The sequence below is a fragment of the Lissotriton vulgaris genome, chromosome 1_1 (genome assembly GCF_964263255.1).
Source record: "Lissotriton vulgaris chromosome 1_1, aLisVul1.2, whole genome shotgun sequence".
Lineage (NCBI taxonomy): Eukaryota > Metazoa > Chordata > Amphibia > Caudata > Salamandridae > Lissotriton > Lissotriton vulgaris.
In genome coordinates, this window is record NC_141685.1 from 1,399,787,493 (window position 1) to 1,399,799,560 (window position 12,068).

The window sequence follows — 12,068 nt, forward strand, 5'->3', positions numbered from 1 at the left end:
TGAAACATATGGCTATTCATATTAGAAGCCTTAACACATATGATATATAACAAACAGGCCATCATTTGCTGTGGGTCCGGGCCAATCCTGCAAAATTGGCAGAGAATGGTGCATGGTTTGTATTAGAGAAATATTTCGGTGAAATCATACCTGCGACATGGATAATACCTTCTGTCCTATGTATTAAGTACAGTGTTTGGAGATAAATGAGCAAGGTAGCATTTCACACGTCCTGATAAGACCCTTAAAAGTGTTGAAACATCGGCTAAATATGGATTGATCATTGAAAGGCATCTTATTCTGAAGGAATTAGCTTCTCTGGACTTATAAACAAGTGTAAATATTGTAAATCCCTGCGTGTGTGTAAATCTTTCATGGATCATTTGTTTTATTGCCAAAACACTTTCAATTTGAGTCACACTCATTCTTGGTACATGTTAAGTCCTCTGTATTTCAATTTTTTAATGGATTGTGATTTTATTTTGCTGAATTAAGTAGTAGCGGGCCCACATATTGCATATTGACCCATTCCTTGAATGAGACCCAACAGACCAATTTGGGTTATTTCTCATATTGTACCCTAGTTTTGGCTTCAGGCATAAAGGGTTTAGTCCTTGTGACATCTATCTGAATTGCCAATTAGGCATAGGAAAACAAATGAGTATGGGCATAGATGGATTACACAGCTCTAGTGCACTGGTCCTGCCAGAGTCTGTCAACTGTATATGGAATTGAAATTCATACCTTCTGGGTTGCACTTGAAAAAGGATGGCTGCAGCAGCTAACATTTGTGGGTCAAGCCTAGACAGCGCTTGTGTTTTCTGGAAGATCTGTTGTATGTACTTTGTGGGCTCTGGAGATCAGTCACAGGACTTGTCTGCTTCCGCTTAGGGACTTTTTTTTCTGTTTAACTGTCTCTATTTAACTATCTTTATAGAAAATGACCAGTAGAGGTCAGTAAAATACCAGAATTGCTTTCGGCTTAGGGACTTTCTTTTTTATTTTTCTGACAACTTCCTCTATTTAACTTTATTTATTTATTTATTTATTTTGGTCCTCATCCCATCACTTTTTTGGCGATACTCCTTTTCCCTTACCGAGAGCCGGAGGGGAATGAAGTTGTTCCACACAAGAAATGTAGCTGCTTCCACTCCTACCCTTATCGAGCATAACATACAGAAGAAGGGGACCAGGACCGACAGCTGTTTATTGGCTTAATCATTGGACTCCATTCCTCTGACACCAATCAACCAACATAGCCCATATCTTCTCCTGACTTCTAGGGTCACATGCCATGTCCTGTTGGCTTATGTGTATGATATTATTTTTACACTCAAGAAAAAGGGGTTAAACAGCTGATTTCCAGGCTCTGCAGATCTTTAGTCTTCCCATTAAGATAACATAAAAGATTAGTCTTGCAGCCATTTTATTTGGAACAGAAATACTGTCTTGGCCTATTCCGAAAAATATAAGTAAGGGGGTTTCTTCTATCTGATTTCCAATTACATCTGACAAAAATTCACACAGGTCCATCCAAAACGTAGTAATATCTGGGCAGGTTAAAAACATGGCGGTCATTTGCTAAAGGATCTCGACACCTTGAACAAACAAACTGAGTTCCAGAAAATGTTGTTAATTTTGCTGGGGATCAATATACCCAATATAGGGTAAGAAGGTGATTTTGTTTAAGAAAGGCGGGTTTAACTGTCTCTCGAAGCAATGCAAATGAGCTCATCCAAGCCTCACTCAAATTAATATTAGCAACATCATCGCTCCAGAGCTTTTGGATATCCTGATCTGTAGCGTCTTCTGCTTCGATCAAAGTTCAATACCACAAGGCCACTTCTTTATTAATACCACCAACTTTCATGGCTTGAATTAACCAAGAATCATCCATCTGTTCCTCCCAAGCAGAGTTGATAGAATTTAAATCTGGTTAATTGTCCCAGAGTGCATGATGTCAAAGTTTCCCAAGTAACCAGATCCGTACCTATTCTCAAGTCTCCCCAACGTGAGATACCCGCTTGCTTCAATGGTAGGCTAAGCATATCGTCTAAACAGGCTGGAGTGCCTGGCGAGCCCCAAATTGATGCATGATCCGAATATTAGGGTATTCCAATTTTTTTTCGTATATAAACCGAGTTCTTCACTACCTGCAACAAAATCTTTAATCTGACTTAAAAAAAAAATGTTGGGTCCCCAAACTTAAAAAGGAACTGCTCTTGTTCATCCTCCAAATCACTAAGCATTGCCCCATAGAGGGTACCTAATGCAGAATTATCTGGTTTATTTAACAGCATCCGAAAGTTCTTAAAATGAAAAACATGTACATATACCCACTAGTCTGGGAGAGCCAGTCCCAACTTTCTCCTTAACCTTTTCCAGGATATACGGGGGCCCTTTGAAGGCCAAATAAAGCTGCCAATCTTGCCCTGTAATTTTGCTACCTCACCTTTGTCGAATGGGAGGGGAATAGTGTTAAAAAGAAAAGTGACTTTTGGGAGTACAATCATTTTAATCCAATTCACCCTGCCATATAGGTAAAGAGGGAGATTGGCCCATCTGATCAATAGTCTCCCTACCTCCTGACTGATCTTCCTCCAATTAACCATAGGAACATCAGCTAACTTCTGGGTACTTATAATACCAAGATAGCGCATCTGATATTTTGCCCCAGAGGTCTGAGACGATTGGTTCCACTCCATGATTTCAGTTTTATCTCTATTTACACTATACCCCGATATCTTCCCCAATAGTTCTGCTTTAGCCATCAAACTGGGGATAACCTCCTTGGGATTGAGGGTATACAGAATAAGATTGTCCGCATATAGAGCTAATTTGACCTCAAGATATTTATATCTGAATGGAAGGATGGAGGTATCTTGTCTGGTTAAAGCTGCAAAGAGTTCGATATAAATATTAAATAACAGTGGGGACAACGGGCATCCCTGTTTTGTTCCTCACATAATGCTAAACCAGTCTGTTTATTTAACTTTCTTGATAGAAAACGACCAGTAGAGATCAGTAAAATACCAGAATCACTTCAGAATACCCGGCCATAGCAACTCATCTTCCACGAGCACCCGTAGACAATAATATTTTTTTCAAATCTTGTATTTTCAGTGATATGACCACCGAAGGCCCTGCTTTTATATTAAAAACACAGCTTTTGATAATACTATTTCCCGCTGATAGGCACTATTTCTCTCCATGTATTTCCATACCTGGTGTGTCACACATTTTGGTGCTTACTTTCCCTCCATGTTTAAGAACAGTAGATGTTTCAGTATCCAGGCTAATGTGCTGCATAGCAAAATACATATAAGGTCCCAAAGGCGAGATCAATTGCATTGCAAATGCTCTTTTGATATGTACTGGAATAGAAAGCTGGCTCCTGCAAGACCTGAAAAGATTATTCAGTGGTACCGAATGTCCTTATGGTGAACCCCTGGTGAACTTAATCCACGTATGCGGGCAGACAACCATTTCAACATTCAACTGTTCTAACATCCAAACCAGGATAGCAATCCTCAAAGTCAGAGTTAAAGGGCAGACAAACAAAGGAATTATTATCTCAGACGTTAAATGTAATATAACACGCCCTCATACAAGACTATTTCTTGTAATAACAGATTAAAATTATTTTACAGATGAAAGCCTGCACTCCCTTTTAGGTTACAGGCTTCAAAATAGATTAGCAAAATTACCCGGGTGTGACTGACACAACAAATGTCTGGAAGCATAGCATAGAGTCTTCCCACATGGAGGAGGTACTTGACCTTTTGACGAGTTTCCTGAACTGATCTCTCCAGCGAACTGTGCTTTGCTGGGGATACTGCCTGGCAGAACAAGCATTTGCAATGCAATAGGTCTAGCATTATTAAAGTTTGAGCTATTGGTGTTGCATTCTTTAGCAATGCCAATAGCTCAAACATTAATAATGCGAGACCTATTGCATTGCAAATGCTTGTTTATGTGAGGTTCATCTGACAGTAAAGAGGTGCTTGTGACTAAGATATGCGGGTCCCCGGTCCTCCTGAGTTGACCCCTCCTGGACTTGTCTGTCACCCCCCCCGGCAGTGAGTAGCAGTGTGCACGCGCGCGCACACACACAAACAAACATAAGGTCAGTCTGACGCGCTCTGCAGCAGCGACCCCTCTTCCTGCCACTATTACGTGAACAGGTCAGGAGTGCCTGTCACACACTCTGAGGTGCCTGGGTGCTCTATGAAGCCACGGGGGAGGTGGGCCGGATACAAACAAACACACAGGCGTCCCGCTTATGTCCTCGATGCGCAATGCCTGACCCTAGTCCATATCATGCATTGTCTGGACAGGAGCCAATGGGATGCCACACATGAGCTCTCCCACAATCACAAATCAAAGATGTCAGGTTGGCGACCGCCCTCTCCCTCCTGCAGGCCCCACTCCGGAAAGCAGCACAGTGGGGTGTCACCTGACTCTACAGCACACTGCACGGTGTCTTGTGCCCTCAGTTCAGTGCCAAGAATGGTGAACACAGGCGCATATTAAAGGTGTCGTTTCTACCGCCCACCACAGCACCCGTGCCAGGCCTCCGACCACAGTGCACATCACACACAGCGTCTGCTAATGCAGCATATAATAAACACACGGGCTGTCAGTGTCATGCCTAGCACCCTTGTGACGTCACTGCACCCCTATGCACACACGTCTCCGTGCCACGCTGCACAGTGTAGGCAGCCGGCATCAGTGCCAATAAAGGCCCTCGGCCGGAACCCCACCGAGTATGCAGGACAGTCAGCAGCCATCAAAGAAGCACAGGGGCAGCTGCACACAGATGCACAGGCACACAACCTAAAACAGACACACGCCTCATGGATGGCATGTGAGACCCTCTTCTCCATCAAGGCGAACTAACACCCGCTGTTGCAGTGCAGCCATGTTCTTGGGCACAGCTAGATGCACACAACGGCAGTGCGCGCCAAAGATGCAGTATCAGCCCCCCTCCCTGGCCTCCAGTGCACGCCGGTCAGAGATGCATCATTAAAGCAGGAGGGGAGGTGCGGGGGCTCGCACAACCTGCAGGAGGCGTCAGTCATACACAGCAACAAGGGGCTTCCACCAGGTGGACAGAGCAGCATGAGCCCATGCAACCTTCAGCATCACTGCCCTGCTCTCTGCCCACCCATTTTCTCTTGCCCATAAATGCGTCACAGCATCACCTGCCTGTGCAAGCTTTAGTAACACTGCCTGACTGTGCCTGCCCTGCTCTCTGCCCACCCATCTTCCTCACCCGCCCTGTCTATGGATGCATCACGAAAGCATGAGTCTGTGCAAGCTTCAGCAACACTGCCCTGATCTGCCCGCTCTATGCCCACCCGTGCTCTCCTGCCTTTGTATGTGTCATAGCAGCACGATCCTGTGGAAGCTTCAGCACCACTCCTGGATCTGCCCATCCATGCTCTCCTGCTCATGGGTGCGTCATACAGCACGAGCGCGTGCAAGCTTCAGAAACACTGCCCGGCTCTGCCTGCTCTGTGCTCGCCGTGCTCTCCTGTCCGCGTATGCACCACAGCAGCACGAGCCCGTGCAAGCTTCAGCACCACTACCCTGCTCTCTGCCCCTCTGTGCTTTCCTGCCCTTGGATGCGTCACTGCGCCCGTGCAATCTTCAGCACCTCTACCCTGCTCTCTGCCTCTCCCTGCTTCCCTGCCCTTGGATGCGTCACTGCGCCCGTGCAATCTTCAGCACTACTCCCCTGCTCTCTGCCCCTCCGTGCTTTCCTGCCCTTGGATGCGTCACTGCGCCCGTGCAATCTTCAGCACCACTGCCCGGCTGTGCCTGCTCTCTGCCCACCCACGCTCTCCAACCCCGGTGCGCGTGCAGGGAGGGGAGGTGCTAGAGTTTGGCTGATGCAGACGTCCTCTCCTCCACAACAACGGATGTGCATGAGATGCCGGCACAGTTGACATAGACGTGTTTGCACCATCTCCAAAGCATAGACAGGATCCTCGTCACAGAGCCACGTGCAATTTCGTCCACAAGAATGTGCATTTTCGGGAGCAGAACACATGCATCACAAACACAGCCGCCCAACGGACCTACCCGCCTTTGCTTGCTCCCAGACCTTCCCTCACAATGAACAAAGCTCTAAACTCCGCCCCAACGTGTCCAGCCGCCCCGAGGAATGCAGTGCCTCTAATTCACGGGTGATTCGACCGCCCGCGGCCTCTCTAGGGCTTGAGGGAAAGCGCGATGCCTTTAAAGCGAAACAATCAAAAGACGTGAGCATGCAATACTGAAACCTGTCGTGGGGCGAGACTTCCGTTTTCTGCTGGAAGCCTGCGCCTACGGAGTGGATGGCCAGAGAAGCAGTGATGACTAGGGGCTCCCATGCCCGAGGGAGAGCCCCGCGGAGGCTGCTGAAGTCCGGACTCGTCCCGATGCGGTGAGTGGGGCTTAGCGGTGGGTCTCTGTGTGCTCGTGTGTGTGCGCGGCGGGCGGGCGGGCGGGGGGTGGTGGTGTCTGTGCGCTTGTTTGTGTGCGCTTGTGTGAGTGTGCTGCGGGGTGGTGCGTCTCTGTATGTGTATGCGTGCGTGTATGTGCGCTTGTGTGTGTGTTTCTGTGTGTGCGCTTGTGTGTGTGCGAAAGCAGGGGGAGGTGTGGCTGTGTGTGTTGGAGGCTTTCAAGGGAGACAGCAGATGGTGACGCGCTCGCGACCTGATCCGATTACGGCAGGCTGCGCGTGCCCATCTCTTGTCTCCTCATGCTTCGTTGTAAGCAAGCGGACGGCTATAGGTCTCGCTGCGACATCGCTTTGCGATGCGTCGCAGGGTGAGACCTAAAAAGGCTTAAGGCGCAGCTGTACTTGCTGGAATTTTGTCTCACTTGAACAAAAAGGAAAACTGCCATCACTTGGATAGGCTTGAAATAGTAGCACTTTTTGTCCTAGCAAAAGGTGCTGTGCAAGTGGGTATTATATTAGAGGCTGATTGGAGTTGAAAGTCCTACAGTGCAGGTTTCCACACATAGATGGGCCTTCTGGACAGACTACGTATAAAGAAGAATGGGATGAATCAGATTCGACACCCTGATCGAACGACCATCATGTTAATTGCACTCTTCACAGGCCCTGTAATCTATTCCAAATACTCTACAGCTCACCTTGACCTCTGTGACCGGTGTTAATGAAGATTGGAAAATTTGGGTCTGTGATACCGTCTTGTTTTACTTAAATGGCCTACAGTTAGTGTATTCTTTCATCAACCTGCATTTCTAGACTACATTAAGCGTATGTACTGTTTACTGCTGAGATTGTATTGTGAAGTTAATACCAAAATATACATGGAAAATACTAAACACAATAAAATGTGTTCCGCGATTAGTACTCCAAGTGAACGTACAGTATCATTATGAATTTTGAGTCCCTGGAAGGCTTCACCCAGAAGCTAGTTAAAGAGAGAGTTTACATTAAAGACATCGGTAGAATATTTCCCTTAACCTGCAAATGTGCTGCTAAATTTTCCTTGTCAGTGGAGAATAGATACACATGACAGAAGCTTGTAGTGGTGACGACCACAGCCACGCCTACAACTGCCACAGATGCTAACTACTTTTCCTCTAAATATACTTATGGTTTCAACTCACATGCCTCGGAATCAGGACAAAATTAGGGGTAGGCAGAACTAGCAGAATTTATATAAAAATTCAGTGAGATTCGCCAATGGGCGGAAATAGGCATGTCGCACAGCTTGCACTGTGATTTAGCGCCACTAGCACGTTCCATGCTGAAAAATCAATGCGAACAGCAGAGGGCAGCACGCGGTGCGCCAGAGGGCATAGCGATTCGTGTTTATTTTGCTGGCACTCAAGTAGATTTTCTTCTGGAACCACGAACGGTAACTACCACTGGCGCTAGAAAAATCTTGCCGGATGTCCACCTAGAGACCAGAAATCGTGCTAGGAGACACCAAATCTTGCTTGCGCATGCCAAATTACCAATCTGGAGCTGCACGCAACATGAGAAAAAATTCCACCACGCGGTGATTGGCAGAATTTGTTGGAACTCTCCATTACAAGAGTTATGCAGAGTCAGCAAAATTCCACCAACTCCACGGGTGGAACGGAATATTCCACCCATCCCTAGTCTAAATAAGGCAAGGCATTGTGCAGTTTCTGTCAACCGCAACACGGTAAACGGCTACAGCATTTGCTGTCTTCATGGGGGTGATAGCTGGGGAGATTACTCTTCCCAAAGGAGTCCAATTGTTTGTACTCCTAACCTGAAGGACATGAGCTTTAAGGGCTGCTCATTTTTTAAAAAATTGTTTTTGAGCCACTGAGTCTCCAACAGGTCTGTAAGGCACACAAAGGTTTGGCCTTCTTAATATAAATGTTGAAGGGTACGAATGTCAAAGCTGTTGCCTGAAGTCTTAAGAAGAATGTATGTCAGGGGAAAATGTAAATGTTTAAAAGTTTACTCCAATAGCGAATTAATAAACAGTCAATATTATCCGGGGGATATATCTACAGATAGGCATGCGCTGGAATGTCTCACGGCAGATCTCGAGGGGGAGTTGGACTTTCATTCCCTTGAGGCAAAAACAACAAAGAAAGAAACTGGCAGGAGAGGGGATCCCAGAGGACTAAAGATGGCATATAATGGATTCCCCCGATCCATTCCTGAGCTTGAAACAAAAATCGGAGAGAGATTTATGGCACTTAGTCAATGAGGATTGATTGAAGCAAAGATAGCTGCGCAACTGTTGGCCCTTTCTGAACAGTTGACTTAGACTAATACAATTCAAATATCTTCAAAGGGTGTATTATCATTCCTCTAGATTGAAGCAGATGGGCAGGTCTTCATCAACTACATATGTGCAGTGTCAAAATGCCGAGGGGTCGGCCTTACATGTTATCTGGGAATGTCAGGCTATATTCATTATTAGTCAAAATAATACAATCATGCTTAAAATGATGGGCCATGTGCTCCCCTTGACCCTATAATAGCACTGCTTGTGGTCATTGGCGACTAGGGCGTATACATGGTGCACAAAAACTGGTTCCTGATCACAAAACGAGACATCTCAAGAAACTGAGAAGCAGACTAGTGCTGTCTCTTCCCCAAAACAAAGGTTTTTTAAAAAAACGATTTTCCCTTTCAGTGATTTCTGTCTTTGTCTGTGGTTGTTACTGTTTAAACATTGTAGTTTTAACCTGTCTGTGATTGGATATTTTATCACCTGTTTTGTGTTTTAAACTTGTGTTTTTTCCTGCCTATGATTGCTTCCATTTAACGTGTTGAATTGTGGGATTTGCAGTCCAAACTCTGTAGTTTTTCCCTCTCATTGCTGATGACTTTCAGTTTCGCCTCTAAATTTCTCCTTTGCTCTGTGCTAAGACCTGTATGTTAAAACAATGCACCTCCAGCCTCCATTTTGTGTTCACAAGCCAGTGAAACCTGCCCCCCCCCCCCAGCAACAGGGATATTCTACATCAGAGGGGGCTTCTGTGAGCTGTTTAAACTGTGTTTACTAGGGACTGTGCACTTCGTTTTTTGGCCAGTAGAGGGAATACAGTTTTATTCAAACAGTATGAACAATAGTTACTTACCTGTAATCTGTGGTTATCCAGTATTGGTGTCTTTCATAGATTCACATGCCTGAATCATTCCCAGTCGTCGGAGTGGGATTCCCACGGTACATAAAAAAGCAATAATATGCCTATAGAAAACCCAAAACCTTAGTAATAACAAATCAGGAAGTAAAGAAGCCCTAAGCTACAGTGCAAAAAACTTCCACACTCATGACTATCCTAGTCATTTTGTATAGACCAAACTGCAGCCAATCAGGCGACAGCACCCACCAGAATGTTCTCCCCAGAGGCTCAGGCTCTCAGATTTTCTCGCACAGCAGTGAAACCAACATAATTGCTTGAAGGAGCCTCTGAGGGGAGGTGGGCAGGTGCATGTGAATCTATGAAAGACACCAATACTGGAGAACCACAGATTACAGGTAATCAACTATTGTTCTTCTCCATTATTGTGGTGTCTTTCATAGATTTACATGCCTGAATCAGAGTAGATAGCAGTACAAAAACATCATGCTCATTAGACGCTCCTTGTATCACAATATACATGCATCATAGCAAAAGAGAATAACATGTTATAAGCGTCTATAAAAGAGCATAGAGGAGGAGGGAGAACAGAGGCTCACCTTATTTGAAAAGATTGCGAAGAACTGCTCTTTCCACCGAAGCATCTGCATCACTTACAGTGTCCAAACAGTAATGTTTGGTAAAGGTATGCCTGCTGGACCAAGTTGCAGCTCTGCAGATCTGATGAAGAGGCACACCAGCGAAGAGAGCGGTAGAAGAGGAGACCACTCTTGTAGAATGCGCCCTTGATAAAGCCTGTAGAGGTCTTCCTGCTTGTTAATGACTGAGTCCAATTCCTGAGGAGACCCACCAGGCTATAGCCTGTTTGGATACAGCGCATCCCTGGCGCAATTTTCCGTAGGCTACGAACAGTTGGTCTGTTTTACGAATTGTGGCAGTTCGTTGGAGGTAGAACTTGAAACATCTCCTGATGTCGAATGAATGTAAGGCCCTTTCAGCCGCTGATTGTGGATTTGGAAAGAATGTTTTGAGAATTACCGGCTCATTAAGATGAAAGTCAGAGGGAACTTTGGGCATGCACCTTGGATCAGTACGCAACACCACTGAATCTGAAGTAAATTGCAAGAAAGGAGATTTCGATGTGAATGCTTGAATGTCACTGACTCTTCTTGTTGACGTCAATGCTAAGAGCAATGAGACTTTCCATGAAAGGAACTTGAGATCAATTTTATGAATGGGTTCAAAAGGGTGACGCATGAGTTAAGCGAGCATCACTTTCAAGTACCAAGATGGAGGTGGACGTCGAATTGGAGGAAACATACGGAATAGCCCCTTAAAAAATTGCTGAATTATTCTTGATGAATAAAGAGAAGTAGATCCATCCTGACGGAATCTGGAAATGGCTGCCAAAAATACCTTCAGAGTTGAATGCGATAAACTCGATCTAGCCAGATGGAGAAAGAAAGGCAAAATCTGTTCTGGTTTAGAATGAATGGGATGCAGATTGGTAGAGTGACACCAGGCACAAAATCGTTTCCATTTGAGTTGGTAGGTCTTAATCGTGGCCGGCGCTCTAGCATTGGTCAGAACTTCTTGACAATCCGCAGGGATGTCTAAATGGGCGAACTCATTGTGTTGAGGAGCCAAGCTGCTAATTTCAAGGAAGCTGGGTCCGGATGGCAAACATGACCCCCTTGAATCGTCAGGAGATTCGGTATTTGTGGCAACTGCATGGAATTGCACTCCGAGAGGATGAGAAGCTCGTTGAACCAATATTGTCGAGGCCACCTGGGAGCAATTAGGATTAGGCGACATGGTTGTCTCTTCATCTTCTGGATGACCTTGGGGACCAAAGGAATTGGTGGAAAGGCATATGCAAATATCTGAAACTAGTTCATCGAAAGCGCATCCCCGCATGAGTTCTTGTGGGGAATCCAGCTTGCAAAGTGTGGGTATTTCCGGTTCTGATTCATTGCAAACAAATCCAGGTCGGGGTGACCCCACTCTCGGAAAACTCGATCTAGGGTTGGCTGAAGGATCTCCCATTCGTGATTGGATACTGCAGACCTGCTGAGGGAGTCTGCTAGCACGTTGGAGACCACTGGAACGTGGACCGCTGAAAGATTGATCTCGTGATCCAGGGCCCAATTCCACATCTCTTGCGCTTGACGAGATAGTAGGGCCGACATTGTACCTCCCTGTTTGTTTAGGTAATGCATACTGGTTGTATTGTCTGTTCGAATCAGACCGTGGAACCCTCAATGATCGTCCGGAAAGATTTCAGAGCTAGAAATATGGCTCGTAGCTCCAGGAGATTTAGGTGCCACTTTTTCTGTTGTACGTTCCATTTTACATTGACAGTCATTCCCTGGAGGTGTGCGCCCCATCCCTCCAGAGAAGCATCCGTGGAAATGATAAATCTGGGCACCTCGGTCAGGAATGCACCTCCCACCTTTAAGTTGCTTCTTTGC

At 45.8% G+C, this 12,068-nt stretch overlaps 1 protein-coding gene across 2 annotated transcripts in view; it reads right to left on the reverse strand.

Annotated features, from left to right (window-relative positions):
* SRPK2 (SRSF protein kinase 2) overlaps window positions 1-12,068 on the reverse strand; it is a 760,208-nt gene that overhangs the window by 47,598 nt on the left and 700,542 nt on the right. The gene's annotated exons all lie outside the window — the stretch shown is intronic.